General features: G+C 39.8%; 1 long non-coding RNA gene across 1 annotated transcript; it reads left to right on the forward strand.

The window, feature by feature from the left end:
- Nucleotides 1-568: 568 nt before the first annotated feature.
- On the forward strand, nucleotides 569-6,953 carry LOC113571171. The gene is made up of 3 exons (XR_003409966.2): nucleotides 569-816; nucleotides 4,800-4,899; nucleotides 6,105-6,953. It is a non-coding gene; the product is annotated as an uncharacterized LOC113571171 (long non-coding RNA).
- Nucleotides 6,954-17,054: the final 10,101 nt, after the last annotated feature.

Consider the following 17,054-nt stretch of genomic DNA (forward strand, 5'->3'; position numbering starts at 1 on the left):
CGGCCCTTATTTTTATGTGGCGTCTGGGAAAGTATTTTAGGCCACTCCGCGTGTCTTGGAATCTTCGGGATAAAAGCACGTGTGCGTTTGAAGGTGTGTAATTGGGTTTTGAGGCATGTATGGAATTTCCAGATGTCTATGAAATTTAAAACTCCTCCAAACGGCTATTGGAAGGTGGACTATGTACACAGAGGTTCCTTTTCTGACAGCAAGCGTAGGCCCAATATTAACATAAATAATGTTACATGCCCCTTAGGGAAAAATCACAAAATAGGCTACAAACGTATAATTTTATAGGCATATAGCATCAATTAGCCAACCTTATAGGTTCCTCGTCATAATAACTAGAGTAGTTTATATTGGATAATTTATTGTACTTAATTATTTATACAGGTAGACTACGTTTTTGATAGATTTAGCCTACTTAACAAAAATTGGAAAAACTTGACTAACTTAGAGTTCATTTCCAGTTTGGATCTGGCAGATACATGTTCGAGGCACACGAATGAAACTTATTTTGAACAGATGTTAGCATTTTAGAGTCACGTGAATTGAACAGATGTTCAGATGTAGAGACCCGCCTTTGAATTCGCTACACACGAAAAAATAAGCTTTGAAACAAAAGTATTTTCTTTAGTTCTTGAAGCGGAAGAATGCATCGAACGACGCTGAGTCTTTGGAGATTTGTGTCCAGCGGAGATAAATATTAATTGTTTCATCTGAAAGGCCTAGTGAATAATGTTGTGGAACCAGCTGCGTGGGACCTCGGAGAGAATTAGTGGGATCGCTCGTAGTAGAAAAGCCCTCCTTCGACAGGTACTGCAAACGATATTTTGATCGTCAGTGGAATATTAGTGAAAATCTTATTCTGACTTGTACAGTGTGATACAATCTTAACACTACCCTGTTAATAGTCTATTCATATTAATTTCTGTCAGTAGATATTCTCTGTGGACGTGTCTATGGGCCTACGATAAAATAGGCTATTTAAGACTACAAAACTAATGCTCGATTTATGGAAAAATAAATCGAGAAAGCAACGAACATTTTAAACATTAGTCAGATTTAGCGATTTGGCAATGTTTAGTGCTTAGCATTTTGGAGTTTTAGGTTAGGTACGCCAAAATATATTGATCTACAGCCTGAGAAAACATTTGTCTTAAATATTTTAGGCCTACTTATAGTAGACTATACCAGGCTAATCTGTGATAATTAGAAATATTATAAATAAGTGAAACAAAAATGACTCTCCAGGTACTGATATGATGCAATCAAAAATAGCTATATATTTTGGTTGTTATTGTTATTTATTGTTTTGTTTTGCTTTGTTTTGTTTAGTGAAGGTCAGTTTTATGGCCTATGTCATAAAAAGGTGCCCAGTTTGTACAGTCGATTTGGACGATGAGTTAATTAATGCGTCAAAAAACAAAACAAAACAAAAAAAAACCCGAACATTTGTAAGCAGTTTCTGTCAGTTATGCTGCATTTTTGAAGATGTCTCACCTTGCGCTGAGAACACCTGTTAGCAGTCCACTACATGTGGTCCTGGAGCTTGAATTCTCAGCTAAACGTACAGCTGTGAAACATGGAGAGCTGAAGCAGGAATGGGTTCCTTAGGTGTCATGGCAACTAGCCTGGAGTTGGAGCCTGTTTAAATGACACACGTGTGACATATATGAAAAAGACCATGACCATTCACATGGTCTTCCCGTTAACTGAATCATACAGTAGTGAAGTACTCCATAATGTAAAGACTAGGGATGTGAGATAGATTTGCAGCTAATTCTTTACAGTGAAAAGGAATACAATGGGTCATAGCTTATCTGATGAACCTGAACTGAAATTCAGAGGAGATAGAGGACAAACATGGGTGTGTGTGGCCCTGTGTCATTTTTCCTCATTTACTTTTAATGAACTGTGCCCTGAGCATTCTTACAGGTTCTCAATAGGATTTGTTATTGCGTCAATAAACGTTGGGGGGTTTTAATACTGTGCTTATGTTCTTTTTCATGAGCATGACATTATAAATTGTGGTCATAATAAGATCATAAATTATGCAGGGTTGAAAGCCAGTTTCTGGAATAAAGGCGCATAACAATTTAAGTCATGGCAAAAAAAAACAAAAAAAAAAAAAAAAAACTATTTCATTGTGTTGAATCATTCTGGTACTGACTGGAGATTTTGTCATACTGCCTGTGACAGCTCAGACTGCTCTAACAGAGGCTGCTGCTTGAAAACTGTGGTTGTTGCAGCACCGATAACTAGCTTGCAAGCTTCAGCTCTTTTAGATGGATCTGTGATTTATAATGTATTATTTAGTAATAATGCATTGTAATTTGTCACAGTAGTTTGTTTAAAAAAAAAAAGTTTAAAAAATTCTTCCTATATACTGTCTTCTAATTCATTGAACGTTCTAAAGCATTTCGTGCTGCACTATTGTGCTGTCATGTTGCTCATACTGTTGATGAACAGTGCACAGTATTTTACTGCATGGGGCTTGGTGATGAAGTAGGAAGATTTAGGGTTTTATTATAAATTGGCACTTTATTATTATAAATATGCTTGATGATAAGCTTTATGATAACCCTTTCATCCCTTTCATCTAAACATACAACCGACTCATTCCTGCTGCTTTATTCAAGATGTGAGCACTTGAAATGAGGACATTCTTTTATAAATAGTCACCCTCTTTTATTTTGCATCAATTGTTAAAAGTACATGTTTAATTAGGTGCATTTGGTTCATGTCTCCATAGGTCCTTACTGGCTTACATTGCGTTTGTAACTGTTAGCATGCTTTCTCACAGACATTCTCAGATTTGGTGCAAAATTGATTGTCCAGAATATTCAAATTTTCTGTCATAAATTTATCTTGTAATTCAAATTACATTTATGATAATTAGGCTAATGCTTTTGTGGAGGCTTTTTTATGCAAGCCATGCTGTCGTAGATAAATGTCATACCATTGGATTAGGAAATTCTGTAATATCCTGTCTGGTCCTATTTCCAAATCATAATAAGCATGTTCAGAGATGAATAATCACAGATCCTTTTTGTAATTTAGTAACATGCCTAGCACCCTACAATTTTGTATATGGTATTTAAAACTTTCTTGACAAGCCACATTTTGTTTTGTGTACATTAAATGAAACATTGTGCTCAGAGCAATTTCCGTGAGATGCAACAAAAAAAGTACAATGCGTGAGGTCCTGCAATACATTAAAAAAAGCTTGCTAAAGACCAGCATAAGAATCAGTGATTGTGAAATGAGTGTTTATGAGGGAGCTAGAACAATGAACAATGGAGAAAAATGGAAAGAACCCTGTTGCATAAAACTGTCAGTCTGAGATAGATGGTAAACAGTGTCGTTACGGTCTGTTATACACTACAGACACCCTGCATGTCTCAGATGACATGCGCTGGCCTAACAAAGATCTGGGAAACAACCGGAGGACCCCTGTTTAAAAAGTGTGTCGCACTGAGGCATCAGTAAACACTGGCCCTACAGAGAAAATGATCACTGAACAATCCAGTTACCAGCAAGAAAAATGCTCTAAAGGTTAGTGTGTGATCTGTTAGTCATCGAGGTTTTCTGGTTCAGACGCTGTGCCAGTACTTCAGTTCGCCTCCGTGAACGGCTACAGCAGAGTCACCTCTTGTGTTACGGTGTGGCCCAGTGGGAGAGAACAGGGCAGTTGGGGGCTGAGAGATCGACACGGTTCTCCTTTCAAGGTTGTCCAAAAGAGCAAGTGCGAGGAGTCCTGGACCTTGTGTTTGCGCAGCGCACAGCGCTCAGTGCTCGCCACCCAGGCAGCAGACAGGACACACATCCCTCCGCCTTTAGGGCATACACAATGATGTCACACACAGGAAATGGACGGAGAGCCTTGGCACCTCTGGGGCTTGGCTGAGCATCGATTGGCTCAGCAGTGCCGCTGTTAAAATAAACAGGCAATCAGAATGCCGTACAAGAAGTACACAAAGGCATTGTAGAGTTTCATGGATAATAAAAGTAGGCTTTTCACATTTGGGGTGCTGTTTATTTGTGCAGTTCAGCTATCCATAATTAGCCTTGTCTTTCTCAGGACATATAAACATACAGTCATGGTTAAAACAGTTTCTGTCCTAAGCAATGATTTCAAACCTTCCTGGTAATGTTTGGTCATGTTTACTGGATACTTAACTGAGAATAAATGAGGTAAAATTTATTGGTGAATGTGCATAAGGAATACATCCTGGTGGAGCATGATCCATTATGACTGCACACCTGAACATGCCTCTGTTCTTGAGTCTTACATTATATTTAACTTGTAGGATTAAATCGATGCTATATACTGCATGCTACAATGTAGAGTAAAATGTAGATACAAGTAAAAAATAAAAAATAAATAGATTTAAAAATAGAAAAAAAGCACTATAAAACTAGCACTTTAAGAGTTTAATTTTTAAAATATACTTCAGTATAATTTTATAGCATTCAAGATTTCATGAATCATTTAAATATATTTCCAGTGCAAGGTATTAATTACCCTTAATTTATAATTAAACAGCAATGAACCAAAAACAACTGGCACTCCTAGGTGATGTGCCTCCAAAAGGGCAGGAAGTCTTTTCCTGTAATACTATGTCAGGTTTATGAGCATGTTGGGATAGTTTTGCACCATTTCTGCATGCAAATCTTTCCAGATCTTTCCAATCTTTCTCCAACCACAGGTTTTTTTTCAACAGAATTCAAGTCAAGGCATTGGGCTAGTTATGGCCAAATTCAGATTTTGTTTTACTCCGTCATTATTTTTTCAGCAAAGGCACTGCTTCCTGGCCGAGGGCTTTAGGTTTTCAACCACAATATGCTGCCACTTTTGAGGACTGATGATGCTGTCTTCATGAGGACACAGCTTGGGTGAGGCTCTTTTCAAATGTCGCTCCTCTTAGACCAAATGTACTGGTGATCAAGGTAGCAGAAAGGTTCACTACTGGTATTGCCTGCATCGGGGCATCCACTCAGAGTGAAAGTATCAGTAGCAATAGAAAAGTACAGTTTCTCTCTCATTATGGGCTTTTCTTCGGACTTGGATATGTCGTGTAATCATGCTGAATTTTCACTGATTGAATTTGAAGGGATCTTGAGTGGTGGCAATAATTTTGGCGCCGATGTTTTTATCTGATAAGACAGCATTACTTTATTAAATCTTTGAAATGCCTAACACTCTAGTAACAACGTGCAAGTATTTACCCAACGTATAGGTATTGAATATCGACCACTATGGTATTTTATTTAGATTTTTTGTAGTCCTCATGACTTGTCGGATTGGACTGGAAAAGCTGAGTAGACCGTTATGATCAGAGCCTTCTCAGGTTCTGCAGAGTGCTTGCAGGCTGCATGTAATCAGAAGCAACAGTCATATTGCACCACTTTGTGCCACTTTGTGCTGTAGGAAGTTTCTTTGTTCTTTCTGTCTGGCAGTAAGGTTCCTCATCTGGACCCAGCCTGTGTAGGATGAGGCTATAAAACTGTCAACTGTCTGCTTCAAAAAATGTATTTTATATTAAGTATAATTCCATCCTCAACAATGTGTCTTTTAGAAAAAATAACGCAATTATTCACATTTATTCACTAAATATATTTTAGTGTCATTATTGACATAATCAACAATTGAACAGTTTAAATACAAAATACCCATAGCATGACCAGTTACATTTATTGATGTGTGACCAATGCTAGTATCCACACTGACAATATCGTTTACATTGCTATATATTTTGGACTTTAACCAAATTCAGAAGTTCTGTAATTTCCAAGTTTCTCTCAGTTCACTTTTCAGTTTCAGGAGCAGACAATATGCAACCAGTGTTCTTACTACCAAAATGGTCTGGGCCTCCCTCGGTGGCCTGAGGGTAATTAGCCTAATGACACCCACAGCTCCCTCCTGGAGGGGGGTGGGGGGTCTCGGCCCCACACCGGCTGCTAATCTCCATGCAGTCATTAACCTGGAGCCCACCGGCGCGCCTAACACAGGCTGCCTCTCACTGCTGCGTCAGGAAGATAAGTGACGTGTTGTTCTTTGGCATTACAATGATTCTCCTTTTCCTTCCTCCACATGTCAGGAAGCTTAATCCGGGTGAAGAGGGGCCTGACGAAGCGCAGGGGACTTGTATTAAATGAATGTGACGAGCTGCATGAGATGAGCACTCTGGTCTCTGCCGGTTCCTGTGACATGCTAATATAACCACAGAGATGCTCTTCAGATCTGTGAATTGCTCCTTCACTTTGTGCAGGCTACAGCTCTTATATGTTATATATTCTGTTATGTAAATGTAAGTATGGTTCATCCTGTTTTATTTTGCTTTCTCTATAGACCAGCATCATAAGATGCTTTTGCCAGGCTTTTGGTTAATATTGTATGCCGTATAGTCTAAGATCTATGGTGGCGTTTGACTCAAAGACTTGAATTTTTTTTTTCTGTTTGGCTTTGATATTTTTTCAAGATAAAGAACAGAACTTTACTTTATTAAAGGATAGTGCCTTAGAGCCTGAAAGTAATATAAAGTCCGCTGATGTAATGACATATTCTTTCTTTGTTAAACTGCAAACATTTAACAAGATAAAGCACAAACATTAAACAGCTAAAAGATAGCTAGACATTGCGCCCCAGCCATGAGAGTGACTTTACTTCACCACAGTCACTGTTTATTTCAGCACTTTCATCCGTCCTATTTCAGCATATTCATCATTAATATGTATGTGGATGGGCTGACATGTTCAGGTAGGACAGACTGGCGGTGCGGCTGAATTCCTCATGTCAGATTAGGTCACTAAGTATGTTAAAGGGATGCCGCAGTTCATGCTTTTAGGCATAGCCTTGGGCCATAGCCATCAAAAGCCTTTGTATCGTGCCTTTATTTCAGATCTCTGTACAAAAAACACAATAAATGATAAAACCCAAAGTCATTTCACCAGCTGATATTCGGCTTTCTGTTATTATTCTTGTTCTAAATAATTTTTTTTTTCTTTTTTGCTTGAAATTAGAACTAAATATATGCAAAGATGATGCAATGCTTTTATTATTAGACTAATTATGTAACATATTTACATATGACAAAGTTGGTGCATATGACAAAGTACACACATTTGGTCAAATCTGTTTGAGTAAGAATAAAGTACTAGAACTATTTCCACACCTTCTTTTTAGAAAGAACAGATTGAGAGTTTTGTTAGCTATGATTATCGCAGCGATAAAATCCATTTTTAAAAATTTTGATTCCTTTTTATTGGTCCAGAAAGGAATCCAGTGGCGAGGTCCAGTGACAAGAAACTACCTCGGCTGACTGAGGGAGGTTACTTCCCAGAAGAATGACACAACTGCAATTTTAGGATCTGAAAACCTTTCCAGTAAATCATGTTAGGCCAAATGAGGTGCTAGATGACACAATATTCGTGTCTTTTAAGTAGGTTTTTATAAGGATGAATACACTACAAAGTATGTCAGTAAAAAGTCCATGTAGTAAACTGAACATGAAATATCTACAGGCTACATTAGCCTACGCATCATAGCCTCAGCCCCCTCAAATAATAACAGCTGTCTCATTTAGTATATAAATGTGTCACTGCAGCTTGTGCATATCTTAAAAAAATTTAAATTAGAGAACTTAATTACTCATCAAATTAGACTAGGATACCCAACTATTAGGCAGCATATTTCAACTTCTAAGATACTTCTAGCTATTCTTTAGATTTTATTAAAGAGCAAATACATCTTAGTTTTAATTTATGAACGACTGAATCCAACACATGTTGTAAGGACTCATTTTGCAGCTGGCATTTAGACAATTGGCTCAGACATCATTGAACGTATGCAAAATCATTGCTCTTCCTATCAATACAGAGCTCAACATACTGGCTCCAAGGAAGAGATCGATCATTTCTGACTGCCCAAATCTTGCCGCATGCAGAATTCTGTGTAGCCTACCTGTCAACCCGCTCCCAGGCACTAAAGAGCCGCAAAGCAAATTCATTTTAAAAGGTTATACCTGAAGGGTTACAAATGTCAATCAATGCACCAGGCCACTTTACAAATGAACCAGAAGTGAGGTCCTATGAAAGGCATTTCGGTGAGAGAGGCTTATAAAACACCGTAACGATGAACAGCATTGCCATGTGTTGCGTTTGTGCAATGCTCTGTAAAAGAAGTCATTGGAGGACAGCTGGATCACTGATGGGGAACAGAAAACTTTCCACAGACCAAAAAGTTTACTATAAGTCTGTTTGAAACTAGATTTTTAAGCAAAAAATAAATAAAAATGTAAATCTTCATGAAATATTGGTCCAGATACCTACAGAGCCGTATGTCTGAGGATTCTGTAATGTGCAAATGAAACATGCAAGACTGTGGCAAAGTATAGAGCTGTTGGTCTCAGCTTCTAGAAGATCTGTATTTGCATTTAGAGATACAGTGCAACAAATGTACTTACTTTACCAGTCTACATCTATAGGTGTTTCTCTGTATCTTTCTCTAGGTTGACCACTCAAATAAGGCATGGTCATTTGCTTTATGCTAAATGCTAATGCTGCTTCATTACTTCATTTTACGTCTTCTGTTCGTTACTCAGCTATGCTCCGGGATGGCTAAATGACTCCCGATTGGGATTTTAATAAAGCTAATACTACAGACCCTGATAGCATAGTCATAAGGCCGCAGTGTTGTGCATCCAAGTCTCCAGTGATCTCTTCAGGAGACCCCGTTAACCGATCCCGTGTCTCTTCTGCAAAACGCGGGGGATGGCGTGCGGTTCTGAATTATCTCTGCGCCCGAACCCCGCGCCACGTCCCCGGGGTGCTGGCTCCAGCCTGCGTCGGGGCAAACCTGGTTGCTGCTGACCCGGGTACTAAATCAGGTTCAAAGCACTGCTCGGCCCGCTCGCAGGTATCGCGTTACGCTCACACCATCGGGGAGCGGGCGGCCGGCTGGTCGGCCTGGCCATCGGTCCGCCTCTGGCCTTCCCCTTTTGACTCCTCGTCACAGCTTGAGTTCGGCCTGCGTGACGCGACCTCGGGGCAGGACGCACCGCATTTTCTGCTCTTAACCCAATAATGTTAATGCTGTCCCTGGTCGTGTTACACGTTTCCCTCCTTGTGAGTCAACGTTAGTCCTGTTTCCATACTCCCTAGTTTAACTAGAGGTTGGAAAAGTAACATTATAGAGAGTGAACACTATGTGTAATGTCACCAGAGACAAATCGACCTAATTTGCAAACACTTAAAGAGACTAAATACATTTGACAAAATAATATCTTGAAAATGGCCCGTTAGGTTTTTTTGTTTGTTTTTTTTTTTTTGCGAGAGCCGGCCTGAGTCAATGCCTCAGCCCGTATTGTCTTTATTTTCCGATCGCACATTCCACATGGCTGATAAGACTAAAGTATGCAGCGGTATAGACTGGGGAACAGAGGCATGGCGGAACGGAACGCTGTTTTAGAGTTCAATCGCCTGGCGATGCCGATCACGTCGATAAAGCAGCCTGAAAAACGGGAACACTCACGCAAAGTGTGGTCTACGGTGCTCCGTGACAGGGCTCCCAGCGCTGCGGAGCTACAGCTCGGTAATTACCGACACTAGCACACGCTACACCACATTAGTTCCTGATGGGCTGCAGCTCAGTACAAACTACCATCCTTGAAGGAAAACTCTGCCATTCTATCCTTGCTGCCATCGCACTCGCAGCCCTCACAGTAATGCTATGTGCATAGGAAGGAAAAAGATAGCCAGTGACCAGTGTGGTTGAACAGCTGCGTCTGTACCTTTGTTTGAATAAAAACAGATGCCCATGACGAGGTCATGCTTGAGGGGTAAGGTAAATGTGGCATACTGGTGTTGCATCCAGTGCCGTTACAACTAATTACGTGTGAAGGCATGTTTTTATCATGACAGAGTAAAAATGTCCTTCCACAGCCAAAATAATCATGCCAGTCAATTTGCCAGTAACAAAAAATGACTACTGCGGAAAATTTGTTTGGTAATGATATGAATCATGAGGTGTTAATATGCTATACCTACTATCTACACATTACTCAGTGACAATAATAAATTAGAACCATCACAAAAATGTATGTTATTCTTATGGGTTTTACACACAGCTAAAAATGTATCAAACCCCCTTAATGATCCAGTCATGGTGAATGAAATAACAAAATAAAAAAGAAAGTAGAACTGTAAGGCACAAAGGCTGCGAATCAGGAACCATCAACCATCATCCAGTGGCAGAGCTGAAAAAGGCAAGAATTCATACAGAACTGTAGTGAGAAGTCCAGACCAAGTGTATTTAGCATGGAAAGAGGCAGCAAAGAGGAATTTAAGCACATTTTCATAACCAAAAAAACCCCCAACCTATTCTGAGGTATTCTGCTTGCTGACTATGTATACCCCAGCATCTTTATTCTATGTCCAAATTGATGAAAAATGGGAGAAAGGGAAAAGGGATTTAGAGAAGACTGAAGGCCAAAGCTTTCTAAACTTATCAGGTATTCTTTGAAACCTCATTGAAATGAAATTATTCTTTCAATTTCTTGAATATTTCAGCTGTTACATTTATCTTTTTTGCACCCAAGTTAACCAAAAAAATTTTAACGAGGCAATTCACAACAGTCTCAAAGAGGAAGAGTCATGCTTTTTCCCGGGATGACCTTTGATCCTGGGTCCGAAACAGAGCGAAAGCCCACAGCATATAAAACGATTGCGTTCCTCGCAAATAAAGTCAGCAGTAAAGAGCACTAATTAGAGCTGCCATAGCAACTGCGTCAAACAGGGCCGGCGGTGCCGAGATACTCCGGCGACTTCAAACAGCCTCGGAGTGGCAGGCTCCCGGGGCCGCCCGCTCGGGACCTGGTTCGAATTAAAGTGACTTCCACACTCGCCTTCTCGAATGCAAACTTAAGACGCAAGGGGAGGGAAAAAACCAGCTGGGGTGGGGGAGTAAGAAAAGACCCGGGCAGAGCAGTGCTCCACCAGCTCTCTGGATTTCATTACGGTCAATTATCTTATCTTTTCCGTTTCAAAGGCTGACCTAAGGGGCTGCCAGTACACTGGCATGTTGAGACTGCACGCTCAAAAGGCCTGCGACTTGCCAACTGGGTCATTACCACACTCCCACCCCCTGCCTGAGTTGATCAAATATTTGTGTGCTTTTGTAAATAATTTTCTCTTTCCTAACCTCCCCCCAAGAAACAAATGTATAGTTTATGCACCAATTATTTTGTTGAGAATGGTTTATGATTTCTTCTTAACCACTTCCATCTGACATTGTAACTCTGTTGCATCTATTTTTAAACATTATCATCTATTCTAGATTTAGGTGAACTTCGTCTGTCCACCTTAGATTTATCTCTCGGTAAGATATGATCAGTTCATTGCTTATCTGTTCCCTATCTAGCTTTGCTCTCTCAAAACACATTAAATTTATTCAAATACAATTTAAACTTTGAACATTATGACATATGTTAAAAACTATTGCATATAAGGTGAACTTTGGCCAGCCATGAGGGCTTCCATTCTTAGACTCTGTCCAATAGTTCACCAGTAACATCATTATGACTAAGGGAACACATGGGCAAATTGATATTCTTTAGATGGCATCTTAAAACACTTAACTGGTAATTATATAACTGGCTGCTCATTTACATTGTGATTCCCACACACATTGTTCTTCGTGCTGCAGGGTTAGGATACACATGGGCCAGTGAGAACGTTCCTTTGTATACTGGTTGCATAAACATTCCTGAGCTACTGCATTTAGCTACATTTAAGCATCTTATTACACTCAAACACAAGAACTAAAATCCATACACTTACCGTTTAAAATTATAACTCGAGTGTGTATTTTGTAATTGGCCTTTAATGAAACACTACAAGATATTGTACAATTAGTTGTTACAGTACGAAATTACAGGCATTGGGAATTACATGTATTGGGAATGACATGCATTGGGAATTACATGCACTGTGAGTTCAATGCATTTGGAATACAAAAAATATGCCTATAATGTTGTCTTACTCACAGCGTCCAAGCCTGCAAGATGAACTATTCACTGTAAGGTAGCAGACCAGCTGTCCAAGCAGTGTCTGCGCTGTGTGCCTGCTCCCACCCTGTGGGCCAGAGAAACACCAACCCAGAAATTACACAGAGTGGACATGCTCTCTGGTGAACATCATCAAACAGAACATTAAGCAGGGGCCTCCTCATAGGCCCTGACGGGGCCCCTGTGCTTGCTTGGTATAGACACCCGGGGCTTGTGGGGTCCCACAGGCCAATTTGGATAATCATACAATTTAGGGGCTCCGTCACAGAACTTAGAGAAGGTGGGGCTAATCAGGCTGGAGCTAGCCGTGCTGCAACAGAGGAGCAGGAGAGGGTCGAGGATTTTTTGGGGCTGGAATAGAGAAGCTGCCTCATCAGGGGGCTCCTTTCCCTCGGACGAGGTCGCCTTCATCATGGGCGCTCCAGGAAATGCACAGGACGGCAAGGTCACCACCAATTGGCCTGCTGTGTGCTGTTGCCATGGCAAACATCCCAAGGGCCAATGAAAACAGATGACAAGAACAATAATATGAGGTGTAATCACCAGGGTCACTTGCCTTCCACATTCCTCCTCTTCACTTCACCTCACCCCCTTTCTAGAAACAAGAGAAGAAAAAAAAACCTCTAATGTGCCTTTTATTTCAACGTCTTTGTAGAAACGCTTGCTGGCTATGCTCAGAAGACCTCATATGAGCAGTCACTGAGAGATTCCAGTCCTCTGTTTCACCATTATATATTTATATTCTGCCACTTCGTTCTGGGTGCTCTGCAAATGGAATCTTGCCTCCACCATTAATGACTTATTAACTGTCAGCAGTTCAAATAGCCCTCAAATAGCCATTGCTCAACATGAAGCCTTACCCACTCACACAATAAATATAGTTATGAATAAAGTGCAATCCATAGCAGAAAAGGGTGACATTTTAACAGAGAGCACACTGATTAATGAATACAATTTAACTTAACATGTGCCTGATTAATTTAAAGTACATTCAGTTACCAATACGTTGCCTGTTTATAGGTAGTAGTTTATATATATATATATATATATATATATATATATATATATATATATATATATATATATATATAGAGAGAGAGAGAGAGAGAGAGAGAGAGAGAGAGAGAGAGAGTTATATTTACTTAGTCCTTTAGCTTTTTGTGTAGATTTTTTTTCATTTATCTGAGATAGAGAAATGTATGTAAATGACAATAAAATTTAAAAATGCAGGACCGAACAAGGTCATGCAGTCTAGCAGGCAAACAGCAACCTCCTCCCCAACCCTAACCATTCAACATTAAGACTTATCACTGTTGTTCTATCCATATTCTGGCATGCAGCCCAAACCTTTTGAATTACTGCACAGCTTTTAGGTGCATTGTTTTGCCCCTAGAAATGATGTCACTGTTGTGCGCTGAAATCTTTTATCACTTGCCAGAACGAATGGGGGTAAATAATTGCATCCAGATGTGAGCCATTTCAGCTGATACCAGTCCTCATTTCCTGCCACCGCTTTGTCAGACAACCTATTACACCTTAGAGGCAACAGCATGCAAAACATACATCCTTCTAATAAATTAACGTCAAGTTCCTGTGTTTGCAAGACGTTTATTACGATCATCTAAACACATGATTAAAAATCACATTTGCTTTTGTTACATTATACAGTCAACCCAGAGTGAATTATTGAAAATTTTGCTTGTTCACCATTATAGTTCTTTAAAGCCAAATCTTAAGATTGTAGAATAATCACTGCTGAAAAATATAGGCAATGAAAGGGATGATCTTTTTTAAATCACTTAACAGATTTGATGAAAGCTCAGTCATGTGCCTCTTGAATTCATGTGATGATAGGGATGACCTGCACTTAAGTGCACTCAAATCTTTTAACAATGTGATCTAAATAAATTGTATTTACAATACTTTGCAGACACATGGAGGCATAGTGTTGAGGATTTGGTTCCAGAGGAGAGCCTTGACAAGCTTAGGCCTGGAGGACTTCCAGCACTGGGGCTCTTCATCTAAAAAGCTATTAATCTGAAGTCACTTAGTGAAGTGAAAAATGGAAGATTTTTAATTTTATATATAGTTGAAAACCATTTTGGTATCACTTTACTGTCCTTTAATTCATGCTTAAGAACTTATCAACCTATCAGTACAGATTCAAGAGTTATTATAGTGGTTTTTCATTAATTACCTCTTATGTTAATAAAGTGATCAGTGCTATAATCTCCTCTGAGTCTGACACAAAAATTAGAGCATTGTTAACCACTCCTGGGTAGCTAACAAGAAACCTCCCTGTTCTGCATTCCTAAGGAATTACAGTTGACATGAAGACCTGTGTTAGCCAGCATATATAGTCACGTGAAGATCTGAGTTAACCAACATACAAAGACATATGATCTGTGTTATATATAGCAAACATATAAAGACAGATTTTCATGGAATGGCAACATTTGTTCATGATAAAAATATGTGTGACACAGATGTGAATTTCAGGACAGCTGCTATTAGCGCCAAGTACTAATTCCATTAACTTTGCTAAAGCAGCTTGGTAGACTAACCTTTTCTAGAAAGAGTGATCCATGCCCTTGAGCTCACTCCTAGTCTCCTTCTTGTTTTGTTGCCCTTTTTTGGAATCTGGATTTGTTTTCTGTTTGTTTGTTTGTTTGTTTGTCTTTTTTTAATATATTTTTTTATTTTTGTCTTTTTATTACTGCTGTCCCATACTCCCACTCCTCTAAACCTGTAGTTCAAAGGAAGTGCTGCAGAACCATGGCCCAAAGCATGCAGGCAAGAAGAGACAGAGTGAACAAGGAAGCGGGTCATGTATTGAAAAGGGCTGGGGGGGGAGGAACATGATTTGTGGGTTTGTATAGCATCTTATGTTGTTCTATGTCCTGCTCTAGCTGTAGGCCTACAATCTTCACCACCTCCACCTGCTGATAGTAACATATGATTATTTATTAAAGCCTTCGATAAATTGCTTAAACACTAACAAAGGGCCATCAAAAAAGTCACTACACTTTACTCATTATGTTAGCAATATTGTTGTGAGGAGTAATTAATGAAGAACAATCAATTAGGCCCACCCACTAGTAAATTAATAAGTACCTTTATTAAGAAATGTGCTATAAAGTGTTTGCACAGCTTCAAATTGTGTCTAAAACTAGAGCATAAAACCCTTAGCTGAGCAAACTTAAAGGAATAGGAAGCTAGAAATGATTGCTAATATGGATGGATAGCAGCCATCAGGAGAAGGTAGCAGTCTGTTATCATGAGCAGCCCAACAGCTGCCAGTGGTGTCCTACCTGCTGCTGTTTATTGCTAATGACATTAGTACTTTTAATTTTTTTTAAAGACTCAAAAGATGTCTTTAATGTTGCTACATTGTTACTGAGCTAATGTTGCAATTTTCATTAATTTCTTGAGTTGACTGTACAGGTTTTCTTGAAAAGCATTAATTGTTATATGATAAAACAATATAATGAACCAATTTCCTTTACTGTAGCCAGTTACAATGTCTCATATTCATGGCTTTCAGTGAAATGTTGAAATGTTTCAGTGTAGAAACCAAATAAACCAGCGTGTTTTCGGGAGCCTTGTTAGTAATCAAACATGTGCATGATTCCTTTTGGTAGAAAGTTCTACTGCCAGAGTTTTCACTGGCAGAATGGAGAAAAAACTAGACAACTTCTCTTGAGATTAAGCCCTGACTTGTACAGTTCATTGCAGCTTGTCTTTAGATCTAGCCAGCAACATTATAGCTGGACAATCTGAGCCAAGCAAAGCTAGAAGTTGTCAGTAGATGAGAGATGTCTGTCAAAAGCTCTTTCAGCTGTTTAATGGACAAAGGAAATGTGATAGGTGTAAGTAGTGGTACATGTACTGATTACTGCAAAGAACATGCATTTTACCTAAAGAAGAATAAATTCACAAAGTGTTATCAGATTGCCAAGTTCAAACCATGTAACATTCAGATGATGGTGGTGGAATTTTCTGAATGCAGTTCACTTTCAGGACACCATTTTTGTTCTTGAAAATAAATTTTCTTGAGGTGAAATTCTTCCACACACATATGGCAGGATCGTTTTAAGTCAGAAGTAAACTATACAGTGGATTTGCAATAGACTCAAATGTATTGTTTAAAGGGTGGTATTTCTTCTCAAGATAAGATTTCCTGATAGAGGTTCTGAGACTGTGAGGCATGATAAAATATGCACAGTTTCAAGACAAAGTTCCACAGACCACAAACTTTAAAAACCATAACTAAGCCCCCGGCGCATTTTCAAAAAGGGGGGTTGACCTCGCACGTTCATCCTCTCCTCTGTCAGTTTTTTCCTTCTGCCTCCCCCTATGACCGATTCGCACTCCCTCCCATTTTGGTCCTCACACACACAGTCTTAAGCGCCTTCTTCCTCACCTGCTTTATTCTTTTTCCCCTTTCTCTGGAATCCCCCCTCCTCCTGGCCCTGGAACTGTGTTGCTTCTTCTTGCTCTATTGCCTACCGGTGCACCTTCCCTGCACGACACAGTCCACAGTCATTCATTGGGGGGGGGTGGAGGAGCGTGGTTTGCTCCAAACTGTGTCACCCTCCACCTGAGCAAACACACCGCGGGTAATAAGGGCGGGAGGGGAGAGAGGACAGAAACTGGTGACGGCGTGCTGGCTGTGGTACAGCCAGTGTATAATAACATTAGTCTTCCGCCCTGGCCCAGCCGAGTCTTCCTTCTGGTTATAGCCCTGCCTGAGCTTCACTTTCACAATTTTTTCTTCTCCTTTGTATTTTTTGTGCAGCGCTCCCTCCAGTAGAAACACATTCTTGCAATGCCTCAGTGCTGTCCCCTGTTTGGATTTCTTCTTGCAAACAGCATTACATGCATGGCTTGGGACCGGCTGATGCAGACAGCAGCCAGACCGGCCGGACCGGTGGCAGATTCCCAATGATCCCAAGAACTGTGGTTTCTTCTTAGCTTATGTGGGCA

The sequence above is a fragment of the Electrophorus electricus genome, chromosome 10 (assembly GCF_013358815.1).
Source record: "Electrophorus electricus isolate fEleEle1 chromosome 10, fEleEle1.pri, whole genome shotgun sequence".
NCBI classification, from domain to species: domain Eukaryota; kingdom Metazoa; phylum Chordata; class Actinopteri; order Gymnotiformes; family Gymnotidae; genus Electrophorus; species Electrophorus electricus.